General features: G+C 56.3%; 1 protein-coding gene across 6 annotated transcripts in view; it reads right to left on the bottom strand.

Moving 5' to 3' along the window:
• Positions 1–20382, bottom strand: part of PAK4 (p21 (RAC1) activated kinase 4) — a 48096-nt gene that overhangs the window by 10574 nt on the left and 17140 nt on the right. For 2 of the 6 annotated variants that reach the window (XM_027978269.2, XM_060398066.1), the window contains exon 2: positions 1720–1790. The exons of 1 other annotated variant lie outside the window; for it this stretch is intronic. The gene's annotated coding sequence lies outside the window, so the exon portion shown is untranslated. Of the gene's footprint in view, positions 1–1719; positions 1791–6449; positions 6560–9897; positions 10107–20382 lie in introns of those variants that run through there. 3 more of the 6 variants (XM_042232013.1, XM_042232012.1, XM_027978270.2) reach the window with 3 other exon arrangements.

The following is a 20382-nucleotide window of genomic DNA, read 5'->3' as shown; positions in this document are numbered from 1 at the left end:
CCCTTCCCACAGCCTGCACCCCACCTGCAGCCTGAGGGACCCTGTGAGCACCCGAGTCAGGCCCACTCAGGTAGAAAGGCGAGCACTCCCCGTGGGCTCCTCTGCTCTCAGCTCCTCCTCTGGCTCACAGTGGCTTCTGACCTCAGGGCCTCCACCGCGGCGGTTCCCTCTGTGGGGCTGGCGCCTGACTCCCGCCCGCTTCAGGTGGCAGGCACTGGTGGCCCCTCTCCTGAACATATACCCCAGGGCCCCTGTCCTTCCACCCCGTCTCACAGCATGTCTAACTTCTGGAAACTATGCTGCTCAGTCTTACGTTTGGGCTTCCCTGGCGTCTCAGACGGTAGAGAATCTGCCTGTAATGCAGGAGACTTGGGTTCGATCCCTGGGTCAGGCAGATGCCCTGGAGAAGGGAACGGCCACCTGCCCCAGTGTACCTGCCTGGAGAATCCCATGGACAGAGGAGCCTGGCCAGCTACAGTCCATGGGGACACAAAGAATCGAACTCGACTGAGCGACTCACACACACAGCCAGTCTTGTGTTTACAGTTCAGCGTTTGCAACCCCCATCGCGACTCCTGGTGCCATGGGCCCAGTCTCATCTGCCCCGTTTCCCGGTGTGCTGCCACCTGTCCCAGCCCCCGCCCAACACACAGGATGTGCTCTGTGACCCGTGCCTAGCGGCGGCCACCTCTGTGCCTGCTTTCTCAGCCTGGACTGTGGGCTAGAAACAGCACGTACCTCTGGTTACTTGTTCAACACATGGTTACCAAGCCCCTGTCCGACGCGTGACCCCTAGGCAGCCTCACTAATATACTCCCACTTTACAGGTGAGGAGACTGAGGCTTGGAGGAGGCAAGTTGCTCACAGAGTGGTGCAAGACCCACTTCATGAAGGATCCTAAAAGACTAAACTGCCCCTGTCTTTCGGGCCTGTGATTTCCAGGCCGGCACTCAAAACAGTACTGGCAAAGCAGCGGTAAATGCTCAATGAAAGTAAGTCGCTCAGTCCAACTCTTTGTGACTCCTATCGACTGTAGCCCGCCAGGCTCCTCTGTCCATGGAACTCTCCAGGCAAGAATACTGGAGTGGGTACCCATGCCCTTCTCCAGGGGGTCTTCCTGAACCTATGAAAGCTGAACTTAAAAACCGAAGGGGCTGAAGGGGACATGCGGAATGGTGGTGTCCCACAGCGGGGGCCAGAGACATGAAGAGCAGGGAAACCAGATGGCCAGAGTGCAAATCTCTCTCTGCTGCCTGCTGTGCAACCCTGGGCAAGTGACTTGGCCTGTCTGTGCCTTGGCTTGACCCCTGCGGGCCGGCTGCCAGGAGAATTAATGAGCTAACGATCAGGGCTCGGTGCGGGCACGGAGGGAGGGCCCAGTCAGCGCTTGCTCTTCTGATGCCGAGGATGACTCCCAGCTGTGTCAGGAGCCCAGGTGCAGCTCCCCAACCCCGGCCCCACATGCATGCCCCTGGAGCCCAAGTGCAGCCCCTGACCCCGGCCCCACACGCACACCCCTGGGGCCCAGGTGCAGCCCCCTGACCCCGGCCCCACATGCATGCCCCTGGAGCCCAGGTGCAGCCCCCCGACCCCGGCCCCACACGCATGCCCCTGGAGCCCAGGTGCAGCCCCTGACCCCGGCCCCACACGCACGCCCCTGGGGCCCAGGTGCAGCCCCTGACCCCGGCCCCACACGCACGCCCCTGGAGCCCCACAGACCTGCTTTGCTGGCTGTGCTAGAAGTGCCCTTGGGTGGGTGATGTCTCCTCTTGGGGCTTTGGGTTACTCATCTGTAAAGTGGGAAGAAAACATGCTTTGCTTACTCTTCCATCCAGCCATCAGCAACTCACTCCTTTGTGCCCAGCCTTGTGCTGGTCAGTGTGAGGGACACAGTGGTGACCCAGACAGCCTCTGAAGGCCCAGGGTGGTTGGGGCTGGGGTCACAGGGTGCCAGACCCAGCCTGCAGGGATGGCAGGGTAGGGATACGGAGGCTTCCCAAAAAAGGGCTCCTGTGAACTGAGACCCGAAAGGCAAGGGTAAGTGCCCTGAGTGGGGATTTCTATCTGGCTCAGGCTGGCTCCTCAGCACCTGGCATGGTGCCCGGCGCGGGGTTGGCCCCAGCGCAGTGAGTCTCGTGACCCGGAGAGGACACCCATAAGAGGATCCGTGATGAGGCCCCAGTAGCCCCTAGTCATCCTCCTGGCTCCTTTCCCGCGGGAGCAAGGCGTGAGGGCGGAGAGGCCACCATCCCCAGCTCAGAGGTGGGACCGTGGGTGGGCAGCCATCCAGGAGAACCGGTTTGGCGGCGGGAGCCCAGTGGGAGGCGGGTGGGGACCCAAGCAGCCAACCTGTCTCAACTGGCCTGGGCCTCCTGGCCAGCAGGTGGCCAGAGCCTCGGCTCTGCCTGGGGAACAGACCTGGCCAGGGTCGGGGGGCCCTCTGCCCCAGCCCCTTCTCTACCCCCACCAAGCCAGGAGCCCCTTCAGTGCGGCTCCCCCATTCCAGAACCCAGAACACTGTCCATTCCACCCTCCCAGGCCTCGGGGACCCTGACCGACCCCGTTCTCCCTCCAGGCTTCTCTGCCTTCGCCTCCCTTGCAGCCCAGCTCCTCTCCTCATCCCTACATCCCGACTCTCCCCCATCTGCCCAGACGTGCGCCCCCCTCACCTCACCCCTGGTCCCAATGCCTCCTGTCTGCCCAGATTTGCCCCTGTCTGGCCTCAGGCCCAGCCTCACTCCTCACCTTGGCCTCTCTCACTCTGCCAGCCCATCCCTGCCCCCCAGCCCGTGGCCTGTGGGCCCCAAGTCAGCTTGGAGCCCTCTGCAGGACAGGATTAGCCGCATGACCCCTCACTAAACCCAGGAGAGGGAGGAGCTTAGGATCCAGACAGGGTGGGCAGGAGGCAGCCTGTTAGAGGGGGCAGCCAACCCAGGATGCCCACCCGCGAGGCCCCAGGCCACCCAGCCCCCGCCCCCTGAGGCGGGTGACTGCAAAGGATGGGGAGAGAGGGGCACACCTCCGGATATTTGCCTGGGGCCACCCCTTCCCTCTGGGCGCTGCACAGAGAGCAGGACAAACAGAGGAACCGGCCGTGTTTATAGTGGCCAGGCGGGAGCCCCACCCCAGGGCAACTCTGAGCACCGCTGGCTCCCCTGACCTCTCCATCAGTCCCCAAGCTCCTGACTTAACTGGAGCCACAGAGGGGAGAGAAAGGAGCTGCTACATGTGAAGGGAGGGGCCTGGCCAGGAGCAGCGGGGCGTCAAGGAGTGGGCGCTGGGTTCCCAGGCATGCCCAGAACTCAGGAGTCAGACAGCCCAGGGCCCGGAGGCCGGCTCTGCTGGGAGGCTGAGCCAGCCCACGGTGGAAGCACGCTGTGTGGCCCTGGGCCAGCAGCTCTGTGCCTCAGTTTCCTCTTCTGTTAGAAGAGGACCGAGACGGCACCTGCTTCCAGGAGTTCTTGCAAGCAGTCACAGAGAACCCAGCGCGATGGCCTGGCCCCAGGGCCGGTGCACACAAGGGGGCGGGCGGGAGACATCAGTCACCGTGTCAGTACCAGCCCTGCTGGCACCTCTGCTAGGCACTTGACCCGCAATCTGCAGGCCCGACCCCGGAGGAAGAGGCCAACTTGGGCCTTGTGTTACACACAAGGAAGAGGAAGCACAGAGAGGGCACCCACTGGCCCAGGTCACACACAGCTTGGGAAGCAGAGTGGACTCAAGACACCAGGCTGGTCTAACCTGAGTCCAGGCCCTGCCAGTTCTCGGAATGATAGCAGCCACATCCTTGGAGACACGTGTGTGCCCAGGCCTGCTCTGTGTCTAACCGCATTCCACCCTCGCCCCTAACCCGGGAGATAGGCATGCCCATCATCCCCAATTCACAGGTGGGAAGACTGAGGCCCAGCGAGGGGAACCCTAAGACTTGAACCCGGGCAGTTGGAGACTCGCCTGTCCTGTGGTTGTGCTTCTGTGTCATTATCATCATCAACTCCCAGGCTGTCCCTGGTCTCTGCCCCATCCTCCCTCCATCCCCTTCCTCTGTTCACCCAGACACTGCTTTTTCTCTCCTGCCCTGACCCGTCCTGGCGGAGAGGGTCCCTCCTCCTCCAACCTGCCCAGGCCCCCAGTGGTAGGTGGGAGGTGGCATAATGTGGGGACCCACCCTACCACCACCCTCCACCCCCCAGGGCTCCTCCCTCGCCTATTCCACAGGCCTTCAGCATGTCCGTCTGCAGCGAGAAAGCAGTCCAAGAGCCAGTGCCAGCCACCAAACGTGGTTTACCACGGCTCAGCCCCAGGGCTCACACCACCACCTCCACCACCGTGGGGGCCCCTGAGCCTGCACAGACGCCGATGCTGAGCTCACTGCCTCCCAGGACTTCCGTGGAGTGGCTGACCTCACTCCCATTGTGCAGATGTGGAAACTGAGGCTCACAAAGGTGAAACCTCTTGCTACGGTCATGAAGCAGAGGTGGGCATGGAAGACAGTTGCTCCACCGCAAAGTCAACATTTTTAAACTCTGGCCCGTGGCCCATGAGGTCTTGCATGATCGGCCGGTCGGCTCTCCTTCCACAGGCCCCCTCGCCCCCTCGCCCCCTCTGGCCCAGCCACCTCGGCCTCTTCACACCCTGGACGTGGCCCATTCAGGGCCTTTGTTCTGGCAGCTGGCCCCCACCAACTCTCTTCTCACTCATCTCCACAGAGCTCCCTCCCTCCCTCTCTGTCTCCGCCCAAGTCTATGCTCGAATGTCCGCCTTCCCGTCCTCTTCGGCGCCCTCCCTGCTCTATTTTTCCGCACTGTACTCTCCACGTAACTCTGTGTGTGTGGGCGAGTCTCCGGTGTCTGCTCCTACGAGAACGCCAGCTCCTGCAGGGGAGCGGGGCCTGGCCTCTGTCGAGCGCCCCACTGCCTACGACGCGGCGTGGCAGGCACTCGAGGAACATCTGGTGAGCGAACAGTTCACCTGAACCCGCTCCGCGGCGCCCCTGCTCGGACACCTCAGGCTCTGCCCGGGGTCTCTCTCTGGCGGAGAAAGGCCTGGAATCCAGAGGCAGAGGGTGAAGCCGTGACCCCAGCGACGTGGAACACGGGAGGGCAGGGCGCAGCTTGCAGCCACCGACCTGGGCAGAGAAGCCTCTGAAGCTCACTGCTCATTGCTCCCCCAATGCAGACACAGGTTGATACTACGCTAAAATGTTTATTTCAATTAAAAAACCCAAAAACTTCTGAATGATTTCACATGTGGGATGGGCAGTTTCCGACCTGTCCGAGCAAAACCTTCCCATTTTCCAGTCACCCCCTGCGCTCACAGGCTCTACCCGTTGACCTTCCATGAGAAAAATGGCACCACTCTGCGGCTCCCCGCACCAAGGAAATGAGTGTCCGTGGAGGAGCCCAGTCCACGAGTATGATCGAGCGCTCGGGAGTGTCTTGGGTACACGTGTGTGTGTGCGTGCAGACTTCCTTTCCTCCTGCCCTGCCTGCAGTCCCGAATAAAACTGCCCCCACCCCACAGGGCAATGGAGGGGGCTGACTCGGCCAAGGCCCTGGGGCCCGAGCGGAGGACGCAGCAGGGGCCACGGCCACCCTTTCCTAGTCACTGAATGAAACTAGAGCAGGAAGCCGGTGAAGGAGACGCGCTCACCGGGCCCCTCACCCTTCTGCCATCATCTGCAGCCACTGGCTCCAGAAGCCCCCTGGCTGCCTGCCTCCCTGCGCTGTGCTGACGCTGGACGGGGGTCTGCCTTACCTTGGCAGCCCCGGCAGGCTCTCACGGTCCCCCTGAAACCCCAGACCATTCCCCCTCACACCTCTGCTCACCCCATCCACGTGCCCATCACCCCCCCTTCACCGTTCTCCTCCTGCCTAGTCCTTGCAGGGAATCCTCAGGTACCCTGTCCCCAGACCCCGCCTCAAGCTTTGGGACTGACATGTGCCCAAGCTCTCTCCTTGGCAGACACCTGCTCTCCCCACAAAGGGCCCATCATACCCACTCGCCATCTATTCCATCATCCTTGTCGGGTGAGAGCTGAGCTCTGCCAGGCCCGGGGCAGGGCCCACAGCAGAGGCCAGGAGAGCCAGGGATGTCCCTGCCCTCGCCAAGCTCACATTCGAGGGGAAAGGAGACAGCTCACGGCAAGATACACCAGAAAGCCAGCTAGTGAGTCAGATGGTGAGCGCTGAGAAGGAAAAGAGCAGGGGTCAGCTGGGTGTGCAGGGTGAGGGGACGTGGGGAACTTCAGCGAAGCGGTGAGGGAGGGCCTCGCAGAGGAGGTCGCACTAGAGCAGGGTGGGGAGAGGAGTGGGTGCCTGGGGGAGGAGGACCCGGCCGCGAGAACAGCCAGCGCAAAGGCCTGGGGCCGCAGTGTGCTTGATGGCCAAACAGCAGAGTGAGGCCGAGTGGCTGGGGCGGGGCGGGGGGCTAGGGGAGGACTCGGCTCTTACCTGCGTGAGATGGAGCCGCAGGAAGGGTGTGAGCAGGACAGGAGCAGGGAGGCCCAGAGGAGGAGGACGCCTGAGGCCAGCAGGAGGAGGGTGGATGGGACACGTGGGGCCTGTGGAAGCGGGAGCAGTGGGCAGGCTCTGGGTGCGCTGGACAGGTCGAGAAGGCGGGAGGCTTTGGTCTGGTCTTGCCCATGGCTGCATCCCCCCAAAGCCTGGCACCTGATCCGTTCTCTCCCAGCCCTTAGCATCACCTAACGTGTCACATGGTCACAATCGTGTCAGCTGTCTTCCCGCTAAGTTGGTGGCTCAGCATGGGCAGGAACCGTGTTCCGGCTGTTACAGCTGCATCCCAGTAACAGGGTTCTGCCCTGTGTGGTTACTGGGTGGGTGGAGGGGATCCACGGGTTTCAGCACTGACTTTGACCACGATAAACCCTCTGGGCAGTTCCTGGGTATATGGGTGGAGAGGCCTTCCTCTCCTGTTTCCCAAACTAGGAAACTGAGGCCCAGAGACAGGAAGTCCCTGCCAGGGCTGCCCAGCGCCGGGGCACAAAAGTGTCCGCTCTGCCCCCTGGAGAAGACCTGTCACTGCCCCCTTAGCCTCCTGCCTCCCAGCAACCCTGGCTCCTGCCAAAGCTTCTGCTCCAGATGCAGGACCTAGAGGCATATGGGACAAGAACACTCACAAGAGACAGCTCAGCCTCCGATGACCAGGACCAAGATCAGAGAGGCCGCGTGGTTAGGAGGGAATCTGAAGAAAACAAACCCCTTCACCGGGATGAGACTCCCCACTGGGACTGAGCAGGGCCCTGCCCACCTCGGGGCCTCACCTCCTCCCCACACGAGCGCCTCCTTTCCAGGCCTAGACACGTGGAGCTTGCTCCAGCCTCAGGGCCTCGGTGCCCACTGCGCCCTTGGCCCACAGCCGCGCGGCTCACCCATCCTCGATCATCAGGTCTTAATGCAAACACATTCCCTGACCCCCTGACAAAATTTGCACCGCAGCTTTATACTTCTCCGTGGCACTTATTACCATCTGGCATTTCATACACCGGTCGATCCTAAGTCCTGCCTCCCGCCCCTGCCCCCAGCAGGGGAGCAGTGGCTCCCCAAGAACAGGGGCCTTCGTCTGTCTTGTTCTCGCTGCACCCCGGCGGCTGGAGCGGGGCCTGGCGCACAGCAGGCACTGGCAATACCTGTGCTGTGACTGAGTGACGCCATTGCCGCGGTGATGAGGCTGGACCCCGGGAGGAGCAGGGCAGAGGGTTAGACAGGAGTCCCCAAGCCCTGTCCACACCGCCTGCAAGTCTGACCTTGACGCCTGCAAAGGAACTGGGCCTCCTTAGAGTCTGAGTCTGGCTATTTAGCAAATAACCTGGTGTTTGTTCCAAACACCGGAGGTGCCCAGCTGTGAGCCCACTTCCCCAGGCCCTCCCACCACACAGCCTAGGCGGGGAATTTGAGCAAGCGGCAGTAAATCTTGGCTAGAGGCACATCACACAGGGGGTATGCCGTCAGAGATCCGTGAGTCCCCACGATGGGTGAAATCCCACAAAAAGACACAGATCCGGGGCCACCCTGGCCTGGGGGAGCAGGGCCTGGAGCTGGCCGGGTAGGGATCGAGGGGCACCCTGCTCTCCATGTTCCAGCCACACCGCAGGCCTCTGCCCACAAGGACTCCAAGGGCAGCTGGTGAGGAAGAGTGGACACCCAAGCTTGTGGCTGCTCTACCACCGTCAAGCTGTGGGCCGGGAACTCGTGACTCTGGGCCTCTATGTCCTTGTCTGCAAACTGGGGGTCATGACGGTTCCTCTCTCCCCTGGGGTGTTTGAATGATCGAAAGAGATGACCTAGCAAAGCATTCAGAGCAGTGCCTGGCGCCTAGTGGGTCCTCACCGCTACAGGCTGACTGTGGTTATTAGCGCTGCTGCTGTTTCCGTGCAAATAAAGGAACAGATGAAGGAAAGACGGTCCCCAGAGCAGGGCCCCCCGAGCAGGGCCCCCAAGCTGACATGCCAGTCCTCCTGTCTCTGTTAAGACGCTCCCTCTCCAGGGCTGGGATGGAGCAGCACAATGGTCCCCCTTTATGTTCCGAGGGCCAGTCTGCCTCTCCCACCAGACTGTGTCCCCCCGGAGGACAGGCCCTGGGGCCATCTCGGCCACCCTGCCCAGCACAGGTCGGGGCACAGCTCAGAGAATGTGGCTGGATGAAGAGACGGTGCTCTGAGCCCCCGGGAGGCCAGGCGGCTCCTGTGGCAGCCCCAGGCTTGGCCCCCTGCCACCCGCCCCCCGGGCAGGCTCCACGGGGCACAGACACAAAGGGCGCTGTTGGAGTCCCTCAGCCCCCCAGGGAGGGGAATGGATGCCGTAACAAACCTGAGAGTGTGGGCGAGCCCCCGGAGACTGGGGAAATCAGACCGAGACTTCATTCGTTCCTCCCCTGAGGTGGGGCAGGAAGGAGGGAGGGGGCGGGAGGCAGAAAAGAGACTCCAGAGGCCTCCCTGGCCCCCCTTACGCAAGTCCTCCCCCCCCACAGACACACGCGCACCCCCAAGATACAGAGCACACGAGGTCGCGCCACAGTGCACAGAAGCTGACACAGACACGCAGCACGGGCGTCCAGCCACACAACCCCAGACCACAGGAACACATACTCTTGTCACACGGCAAAGCGCCTGAGACGGGACAGCGGGAGCTAGGCGCAGGAAGGGCCGGCCTGCCCTGAGCCTCAGCTCCTGCCTCGGGAACGCGGGCCCAGGAAGTGGCCGGAGCCGACTGTGCGGCGTCAGTGGGAGAAGGTGGGGAGCAGTCTTAAGAGGGGCCTGGCTCAGAGGAAGCCCTGAGAACGGAGGGTCGCAACACTGGGGACCCACAGTCGGGACCCCAAGAAGTTAAGGACCCAGAAAGCCCTTCCACAAACAGTGTAAAGAGCCATACACTCCAAAGATGCAAGGGCTCCGGAGAAACCCAGAGACGCATACAAAGATCCTGGGGGAAGCCGACAACACAATCCCAGACACTCCGTGACGGCTGGACTCCCCTAGGAAGGCAGAGCCCAAGACCCCATCCACCTAGGAGCCCTCCTGATACAGAGGGAAACCATGGGAACCACACACAGTGGGCAACGAGACCTGCCACAGACCCAGGCACACACACCACCAAGTCCGCGGCCACCCAGGGACCCCTCGGAACCACCCCCATGCAAACCAGACCCCGAGAACACACTCCCACAGAGACGCTCGGAGGAGGGGTAGGTGTGGAGGGGGAGCCCGTGCTGAGACCTGGGCTAAGTCCCAGCGCACAGACACCTGCCATCTCCGCCTGAAACACACACGCGACCCCGCCCTTGGCCCCGATGAAGGTGTGGCCCCTCGCATGCGCTCAGGTGGCTGCCCTCCCCCACACCCAGGCGGCCCGTCCCCTCCTCCTCGAGGCCGGGCCAGCTCACCTCCACCATCCTTGGCCCTCCCTCAGGCCTGGGCTGCCCGCAGTGGGGCAGGCCAGCAGACAGGGGGCTCCCAGCTGAAACCAAGCAGGGAGCCAGGATCGAGGGGTTCCCCTGGCCCACCGAGGAGAGCCGGCTGGCCTCTGTGCCCCAGCCGCCCTGGCAGCGGCTGGCAACTTGGCCCTGCCCTGGCAGGAGTTGAGCTTGGCTGTGGCTCTAACCCCCGGGAGGGGGAGGGTGGAGGGCGGGGCGGAGGGAGGCGGGGCTGAGCCTGGAAAGCCTGGGCCACGTGGCCCACAACTGGCCCCGTGGAGGGGAGGGGACCCAACCACTGCCCCTGCTCATGCAGGGTCACTCTCCCACCACACACGCACGCCCGCATCTCACATCCAGGCCAGGCAAGGTGCCAGGGGAGCAGAGGCTACCCAGCCCGGGGCTGCGCGTCTGAGGGGGGCAGCCGGGCCAGTTAGGTGTGAAATACCGGCCAGGGCTGCGGTGCGGGACAGGGCGCCAGGGCGTAAGCGTCCTCTCTGATGGGGAGGGTGGCGGGAGATCTGGGGCTTGCTGCGTCCCCTGACACCCAGGCTGCGATTCTAGCAAGAGCTCTAGAGGGCACAGTGACCAGGGCGCTCCTGCTCTGCCGCCCTTGCCCATCAGGATGAACTTGAGACTTGCAGGCTCACCAGGGGAGATCACGGTGAACCCCCCTCATTGCCATATCTAGGTGTGAGGCGGGCTGGAAGACCATGACGGCGATGGGGAGAGAGAAAGGCGGAGACGGCCAAGACTTCTGTGTGCCATGCTGGCTGGCTGGCCAGGATGTAATTAACCCTTCTGAAAATAAGTGGCCTGACTTTCTGGAGAACCTCCTCTGGGCTGGGGCGTGCTCTTAGCATGCATGAAGTTTTAGCTCAGCACTGCCCTAAACGGGCGGGTACTTTATCAGGCCGTTTTATCATGTGGACCAGGAGACCTGACTGGCCTGGAAACCCTATCTACACCTTCTGTCCACCACCTGCCCACTAAGCCTGGGGCTTCCAGCTGAGCCTGGGGCCGCCGCAGGGCAGGTCTCAGGGCCCCTCCCCAGGTCCCAGGCTACCTACCCCCTCCGCTGGCAGCGTGAAGCACCTGTCAGGCAGCCACCCAGACAGGAGCCAAATGGGGTGGGTCCCCAAACCGGACTGGCTGGTTTGGGCTCTGGTGAGGGAGGCGGTCAGGACTGGGTAGGTCTGACCTAGGGAAACTAGGTCCCATGGGAAGGGACGGGAGGGGAGGGAAGGAGGGAGCACCCCTTCTCCAAAAGGAAGTCTCCCTGGAGACAAGGGGTCCTCCTGGGGACAGGCCTCAGGGGCAAGGAGAGGTCCGTTCAAGAGCCTCTCACAGGGACTTCCCTGGTGGTCCAGAGGTTAAGACTCCATGCTCCCAGTGCAGGGGGGCACTGGTTTGATTCCCAGTCAGGGAACTAGAGGCCACATGTCAAAACTAAGAGCCTGCATGCCACAACTAAACACCTGGAACAGCTAAAGGGGGAGAAAAGAGAGTCTCTCACGCCAGAACAGATCTTCATAGCAAAAGTTTTAAAACATACTCCCAAAGAGAGACTAAACTAGCGAAGCCCCATAAGATCCATCACTCAGATTCTCAGCCATCAAGTTCTGCCATATTTAGGCTTCATCTCTCCCCTCCCTTTCTTTCCCTTCTCTCTGGCTCAGTCTCTGTCTCTTTATAACATGGACACAGTTCAAAAGCCAGTGGCACCGAAGGGTAACACGGACAGGGCGGCGCCCCCCTGCTTGGCCCCAGCTCGGCGTGGAGTCACCTCTACTGGAGATTCTGCTGTCTTCTGAGAGCCTACGCACACCTGTGCGAGTGTGCATGTGCACACAGGCATGTGCACACACAGATGCTTTCGCACTTAAACAATCATAAACGGCAGCACACCACACACGCCACCGCACTTTGCTTTTCTCAAGGCCGTTCCTTGGCTCCTCTGTGCCGCGGGCACCAGGAGGCGTTTGGCAGCGACCGGTGGAGGTGAAGACACGCTGGGGACCTGGTGTGCTCTCCCGGACGCACCCCCAGGGGCACGTACGGGGAGATGCACACGGCACAGTCTGAATGGTCGAGAGACTGGGAACACCAGCAACGCTCGCCCACAGCAGGCGGATCCACTGACCCACAGCCAGGTGTGGACGGACATCAAACGTGATATCAAACAGAAGCAGCGAAACAAACCCAACACATCCTAGGACTTTGTTCAGAAGCAGTTCAAAACCAGGTAAAATGAAATATGCTCCTTAGGGATGCACACAGAGGGGGCAAAACCAAAGAGAAAAGGGAGGGAGCGACTGCCTCGAAGTCAGGGAGGGGCTGCCTCCGGGGCGGGGGCGGGGGCTGGCACCATCTGTTACTTCAGCTGGAGGAAGTGGTTACGTAGGTCTTCCCCTTAGAGTAATCGGTCATACTGTACATTTCTACTTTATGCGCTTTCCACATGTAGGCTAACCGTGATTTTTAAATGAAAAAAATAGATATGTCTAATGATCTTTCCAGGCTTCCATCTCTGCAAAGCACAGCCCTGCTGCTTTAGCAGCTGCGTGCAAGGGCCACGATGCCTTGAGCCAGTCCCCACGGGGCCAGGCCAGTGGCTTCCAGCCATTTGCTCTTACACATTGTGCAGCAGTGAAAACCATGGGCAGAAGTCACTTCACAGGTGTGCCAGCATGTCTGCGGGCCAAGTGCCTACCAGCAGGACTGCCGGGCAAAGCACAGCACTGCCAAGCTGCCGCTCTCAGCCCTTCCCTTGGCCTCAGGCCCAGGGTGTTGTCACACCCTCCCATCTTCCCCACTCAGACAGGTGAAGTCTGGCCCCTCTTGGCCTTGTTTTCATCCGCCTTTTGGTGCTTAGTAATTGCCGGCTTCCCAGATGGCGCAGCACCTGGGAAGAATCTGCCTGCCAGTGCAGGAGACTCAGGTTTGATCCCTGAGTCGGGACGATCCCCTGGAGAAGGCAATGGCACCCACTCCAGTATTCTTGCCTGGGATATCCCATGGACAGAGGAGCCTGGTGGGCTACAGTTCATGGGGTCACAGAGAGTCAGACACAACTTAGCGACTGAGCAAGCACACAGGCACTTTGTAATTGCGCATCCTTTTAAATTTGTAAAAGTCACCAGAACTCCTTTTCTGCTAACAGTCTCCTAAAAGCCTCTGCCTCCTACATGCCGCATGACGTAGACAAAAAAGAAAAAAAGGTTGATTTTGGGACTTCCCTGGTAGTCCAGTGGTTAAGCCTCCACACTTCCACTACAGGGGGTTCAAGCCCTGGTTGGGGAACTAAATTTCCACATGCCACACAGCGTGGCCAAAAAAAGAAAAAGCCTTTGTCTGTTTTTCTGTGAGGGTCAAGATCTTTGTACACCTACCCCAGCTCCCAGCTCTTCCCACCTCTCCAGCCTCGTTTCTCCACCACCACCCCCAATCACGGGTTCTATCTCGCATTCATGTATTTTGTCAACAGAAACAGAACATGTGTCCACCATGTGCCATCCAGGCTGGGACAGGGGTGCAGCATGGTCCCTGCCCCCTGGGGCTTACAGTCCAGGACCACCCAGGGAAATGTGAAACTCCAGCTGGGAAGGGTGGCTGGGGGGATGAGGGCACAGCGGCGCCGAGCCGGAGCAGGGCAGGGGCCAGGCCGCCAGGGGACTCAGGGGAGCCAAGGCAGGCGCTGAGGAGGGCCTGCGTCTGGAAGACAGAGCTCTGGCTACGGCCTGAGTGGGCGTGGGGACAGGTGACGAGACCGAGGCGCTGCTCCGGGCAACTGTTGAAGGCGGCCACGGCCGGGCATGCAGGGAGGGCCCCAGACCAGAGGTGTGTCTGCCCGCAACGTGCAACTCCTGTCCATGAGTCACATGTGGGGGCCGAGGGCAAGGCAGGCACCAAGGGCGACTCTGAAAGTCGGTAAGTCACACTGCTGTCTTTCACACAAGGGTGCGCCAGGGGGGCTCCAAAAATGCCAGGCCCCAGAACTACTCAATTGTGGAACAGATGAATAAAGCCCGAAGACTCACTGTCCCTGATGGTAAGGCCTGGGGTACAACCACAGTAATCAAGACAGTGGGAAAAAACACAGAAGTCAGCGAATAGAATAAAGAATCCAGACAAAGACCCAAACAAATACACCCAGCTGGTTTTTAAAACACTGATTTTTTTTTCATTGTGATAAAATATACCTTGTCTGTTCTTCAGTTGCTAAGCTGTGTCTCTTTGTGACCCCATGGACTTTAGCACGCCAGGCTTTCCTGTCCTTCACTATTCCCCAGAGTTTGCTTAAACTCATGTCCATTGAGTTGGTGATGCCATCCAACCAGTTCATCCTCTGTCATCCCCTTCCCTCCTGTCTTCAATCTTTTCCAGCATTACCATCTTTTCCGATGAGTCGGCTCTTCGCATCAGGTGGCCAAAGTATTGGAGCTTCAGCTTCAGCATCAGTCCTTCCAATGAATATTCAGGACTGATTTCTTTTAGGATGGACTGCTTTGATCTCCTTGCAGTCCAAGGGACTCTCAAGAGTCTTCTCCAGCACCATAATTTGAAAGCACCAATTCTTCAATGGTCCAACTCTCACATCTATACATGACTATTGGTTAAACCACAGCTTTGACTATATGCACCTTTGTCAGCAAAGTGATGTCTCTGCTTTTTAATATGCTGTCTAGGTTTATCATAGCTTTCTTTCCAAGGAGCAAATGTCTTCTAATTTCATGGCTGCAGCCATTGTCCGCAGTGATTCTGGAGCCCAAGAAAATAAAATCTATCACTGTTTCTACTTTTCCCATCTATTTGCCATGAAGTGATGGACCAGATGCCATGATTTTAGTTTTTTGAATGCTGAGTTTTAAGCCAGCTTTTTCACGCTCCTCTTTCACCCTTACCAAGAGGCTCTTAAGTTCCTCTTCACTTTCTGCCATTAGAGTGGTATCATCTCCATATATGAGGCTGTTGATATTTCTCCCAGCAATCTTGATTCAAGCTGTGATTCATCCAGCCTGGCATTTTGCATGATGCTATATACAAGTTAAATAAGCAAGGTAACAATATACAGCCTTGTCGTACTCCTTTTTCAATTTTGAACCGGTCCATTGTTCCATGTCCAGTTCTAACTTGCTTCTTGACCCGCATACAGGTTTCTCAGGACACAAGTCAGGTGGTCTGGTATTTCCATCTCTTTAAGAATTTTCCAGTTTGTTGTGATCCACACAGTCAAAGGCTTTAGCGCAGTCAATGAAGCAGAAGTAGACGTTTTTCTGCAATTCTCTTGCTTTCTCTATGATCCAAGGGCTCCCTGGCGGCTTAGGCAGTAAAGAAGAATCCACCCACAATGTTGGAGACCTGGGTTTGATCCCTGGGTTGGGAAGATCCCATGGAGGAGGGCATGGCAACCCACTCAAGTATTCTTGCCTGAAGAATCCCATGGACAGAGGAGCCTGGCGGGCTACAGTCCATGGGGTCACGAACAGTCGGACACGACTGAGCGACTAAGCACATACATACTTTATGATCCAATGGATGTTGGCAGTTTGATCTCTGGTTCCTCTGCCTTTTCTAAACCCAGCTGGTACATCTGGAATTTCTCAGTTCACATGCTGCTGAAGCCTAGCTTGAAGGAGTCTGAGTATTACCTTGCTAGCATGTGAAATGAGCACAATTGTATGGTAGTTGGGACTGGACTGAAAACTGACCTCTTCCAGTCTTGCAGCCACCACTGAGTTTCCCAGATGTGCCGACATGCTGAGTGCAGCACTTTAACAGCATCATCATTCAGGATCTGAAGCAGCTCAGCTGGAATCCCATCACCTCCACTAGCTTTGTTTGTAGTAGCACTTACTATAAGGTCCACCTGACTCCACACTCTAGGATGTCTGGCTCTGGTAAGTGACTATCATGGTCATCCAGGTCATTAAGATCTTTTTTGTACAGTTCTTCTGTGTATTCTTGCCACCTCTTCTTAGTATCTTCTGCTTCTGTTAGGCCCATACTGATTCGGTCCTTTATTGTGCCCATCTTTGCAAGAAATGCTCCCCCGGTATCTCTAATTTTTTTGAAGAGATCTCTAGTTTTTCCCATTGTATTGTTTTCCTCTATTTCTTTGCACTGATCACTGAGAAGGCTTTCTTATCTCTCCTTGCTATTCTCTGAAACTCTGCATTCAGTTGGGTACATCTTTCCCTTTCGCTTCTCTTCTTTTTTCAGCTATTTGTAAGGCCTCCCCAGACAACCACTTTGCCTTCCTGCATTTCCTTTTCTTGGGGATGGTTTTGGTTACTGCTGCCTATACAGTATACATAACGACTTCCCTGGTGGCTCAGACGGTAAAGAATCTGCCTGCAATGCAGGAGACCTTGGGCCAGGAAGATCCCCTGGAGAAGAAAATGGCTACCCACTCCACTATTCTTGCCCAGAGAATACCATGGACAGAGGAGCCTGGCTGGCTATAGTCCTTAGGGTTGCAAAGAGTCGGACATGACGGAGCTACTATTATATATCTATCTATGATTTTAACCAGCCTTAATCCTAGAGTGTGAACTACAGTAGCACTGAACGCATTCACAACGCTGTGCAACCACCACTGTGACTCATGCTCCAAACTGTGTCATCATCCTCAGCAAAGACCCTGTGCCCATGGACGCTAGCTCACCACTCCCTCCTTCCCCTCAGCCCCTGGAAACCCCTATTCTACCTTCCTTCTCTATGAATCTGCCTGTTCTTTGTGGAATATATAAGTGGACTCCAACAATATCTTTCCTGTGTGTGGCTTATTTCACTAAGCATAATGTTTCAAGGTCCATCCATTTTGTAGTATGCATGTAAACCCCATTCCTTTTTATGGCTAAATAATATTCCATTGCATGTAGACACCAAATTTCGTTTACCCATTCATCTGCTGGACGCCTGGGTTGTTTCCACTTTTAAGCTATTGTGAATAAAGCAACTATGAACATTAAAAGTGTACAAATATCTGTTCAAGTTTCTGCTTTCAGTTCTTTGGATACGTATCTAGGAGTCGGATTGCTGGGTCATATGGTAGTTCTATATTTAACCTTTTGAGAAATGACCAAACTGTTTCCCACAGCAGCTGCACCATTTCGCATCTCCAATAGCAGTCCATGAGGGCTCCAATTTCTCTATCTCCTCACCAACAAGTTAGTTTTCTTTTTTTTTTTTTTAAGATAATAGCCGTCCTGGTAGGTGGGAAGCTGTGTCTCATTGTTGTAATTTATTTTTGACAAAGAACTGTAAGCAATCAATGGAGGAAAGACAGCATTTTCAACAAACAGTACTGGAACAACGGGACATCCATATGCTAAAAAAATGAACCTGTATCTGAACTTCGGACTTACACAAATCTTAACAAAACTTTTAGAAAACAAACCAACACATCTGCACGATCTAGGGCTAAGCACAGGCTTCTTAGACTGGATACCAAAAGCACAACCCATAAAAGGAAAAATTATTAAAGTAGGCCTCATCAAAATTAAAAACTTCTGGTGGATTTCCCTGGTGGTCCAGTGGTTGGTTAAGAAGCCGCCTTCCAGTGAAGGGGACATGGGTTCGATCCCTGGTTGGGGAACTTATATCCTATACGCTGTGGGGCAACTAAGCCAAAGCACCCCAACTAGAGGCCACACGTCACAACTCCTGAGCCTTGCACACTAGAGCCTACGCTTACAATGAGAAGCCTGCAAGTAGGGAAGCCCAGTCTAATCTGCAAGTGGAGAAGCCCCCAGTCTAATCTGCAAGTGGAGAAGCCCCCAGTCTAATCTGCAAGTAGGAAAGCCCAGCCTAATCTGCAAGTGGAGAAGCCCCCAGTCTAATCTGCAAGTGGAGAAGCCCCCAGTCTAATCTGCAAGTAGAGAAGCCCCCAGTCTAATCTGCAAGTGGAGAAGCCCCCAGTCTAATCTGCAAGTGGAGAAGCCCCCAGTCTAATCTGCAAGTGGAGAAGCCCCCAGTCTAATCTGCAAGTGGAGAAGCCCCCAGTCTAATCTGCAAGTGGAGAAGCCCCTCGTGTAAGGCCATACCGCCCTCAATGCACCCGACCTCGTCTGGTCTCAGAAGCTAAGCAGGGTCGGGCCTGGTGAGTACTTGGATGGGAGAAGCCCCTGTGTCCCACACTAGAGAAAAGTCTATGTGCTTCAACGAACACCCAGAGCGGCCAAAATTTAAAAAACAATAATAAATTTTTTTTAAAAATTAAGAACTTCTGGTCTGCAAAAGTCCATGTAAACAATATAAAAAAGTAACAGATTGGGGGAAAATATTTGCAAGCCACATACCTGACAAAGGACTAATATTTCGAAGACATAAAGAATTCTCAACACTCAACAGCAAAAGAACCCAAACAATCCAATCAGCAAATGGGCAGAAGACATGAAGATGATTCACCAGAGAGGATACACAGATGGCAGACAGGCTCATGAAAGGATGTCTGACAGCATTAGCCATTAGAGAAATACAAATTAAAGCCACAGAGAATTATCATTACATGCTCATTAGAATAGCTAAAATAAAAAGTAGTGATAACACCAAATGCTGGCAAGGACGCAGAGAAATTGATCACTCATTCGCTGCTGGTGGGGATGTAAAGTTGTACAGCCATCCTAAAAAATAGTTTGGCAGTTTCTTTAAACATGCATCCACCTACATACCAGCAGCTGCACTTCTGGGTATTTGTCCCAGAAAAAACGAAAATTTACATTCACACAAAAACCTGTATGAGATTGTTAACAGCAGCTTCATTTCTAACAGCCAAAAACTGGAAACACCCCAGATGCCCCTCAGTGGGTGAATGGTTCAATAAACTATGGCACGTCCACTACTCAGCAAAAAAAAAAGGAACCAACTGTTGACACAGGCCACAACCTGGATGAATCTCCAGAGAACCATGCTGAGTGAAAAAAATGCCAACACCCGAAGGTTATGTACAGTACGATCTTATTTACACAACACTGTTGAAAGGACAGAATTATGAAAATGGGGAACAAACAGATGAGTGGCTGCCTGGAGTGAGGGGCAGAGCAGGGACGGGATGCGGCTATAAAAAGGGCACGGGGGATCCTTGTGAGAGAGTCTTCTCCATCCTGACTGTATCTGTGACAACGTCCTGGTTGTGATCTTGCACTGATTCTAATTCTGCAGAATGTCACTACTGAAGGGAGCTGGCTAAAGGCTACAGGGGCTCTCTCTGTGTTGTTTCTCACACCTCCAGATTAAGGCACAATGATCTCAAAGTGAAAAGCTTCATGAAAAAATACTAATATTGTTGTTCAGTCTCTAAATCATGTCTGACTCTGAGACACCATGGACTGCAGCATGTCAGGCTTCCCTGTCCTTCATCAATCATTTCCCGGCGTTTGCTCAAACTCATGTCCCTTGAGTCAGTGATGCCATCCAACCGTCTCATCCTCTGTCACCCCCTTCTCCTCCTGCCCCCAATCTTTCCCAGCATCAGGGTCTTTTCCAACGAGTTGGCTCTTCATATCGGCTGGCCAAGGTATTGGAGCTTCAACTTCAGCATTCAATCATTCCAATGAATACTCAGGGCTGACTTCCTTTAGGATTGACTGGTTTGATCTCCCTGCTGTCCAAGGGACTCTCAAGAAGTCTTTTCCAGCAACACAGTTCGAAAGCATCAATTTTTCGGCGCTCAGCCTTCTTTTTGGTCCAACTCTCACATCTATACATGACTACTAATAATTTATTAAAAATTTCAGACCCTTTCCCACCTTAGAACATGCTGTTCATTTTCCTTGGAGCACACAGGCTTCCACACACTGACTCCTCTTACAGCCCTCAGCTCCGATGTCTCCTCCTCCAGGAAGCTTTCCCTGATTTCCCAGGCTGGAGCCAGGGCTCATCTCAGTCCTCAGGGCTTCCCCCACCCAAGCCATGCCACAGGGGCCTGTGCTTTCCTTAAGGTCACTCTGGGGCCGTCACTGCCTGGTGCCGTCACTGCCTGGTGCCGTCACTGCCTGGTGCCGTCACTGCCTGGTGCCGCGTCTGTTTCTATCCCTGGACATGAGGGCAGGGTCGTGGTGGGGAGACAGGTCAGAGGAGGAGCGTAGTGATTATCTACAAAGTGCAAGAGAGAGTGGCACTGGCAGTAACATTGGCAGCTAACTCTTGTTAGAGAGATTTCTATGTGCTAGATCTGTTCTGAGAGCTTTACATGGATAAAATAACCTGTATAACAACCCCATTTTACAAATGGGGAAACTGAGGCCGCCGGGGGTGGTGGTGGAGGAGGGATGAGGGAGGAGCTATGGGCCCAAGGTCACCCAGCTAGCAGGTCGCAGAGCTGGGAAGCAAACCCACGCCTCCAGATCAGGGCTTTCGATAGGATCACTATCCACAAGGTTCTCCAGGAAAGGCTGGATGAGACCAGCTGAAGGGGAAAGCCAACGGGCAGGGGGGCAGGGGAAGAGACCC

Source organism: Ovis aries, chromosome 14 (assembly GCF_016772045.2).
Source record: "Ovis aries strain OAR_USU_Benz2616 breed Rambouillet chromosome 14, ARS-UI_Ramb_v3.0, whole genome shotgun sequence".
NCBI classification, from domain to species: Eukaryota; Metazoa; Chordata; class Mammalia; order Artiodactyla; family Bovidae; genus Ovis; species Ovis aries.
The sequence above is the reverse complement of the archived record's forward strand: the minus strand, read 5'-3'. Positions and strand labels throughout refer to the sequence as shown.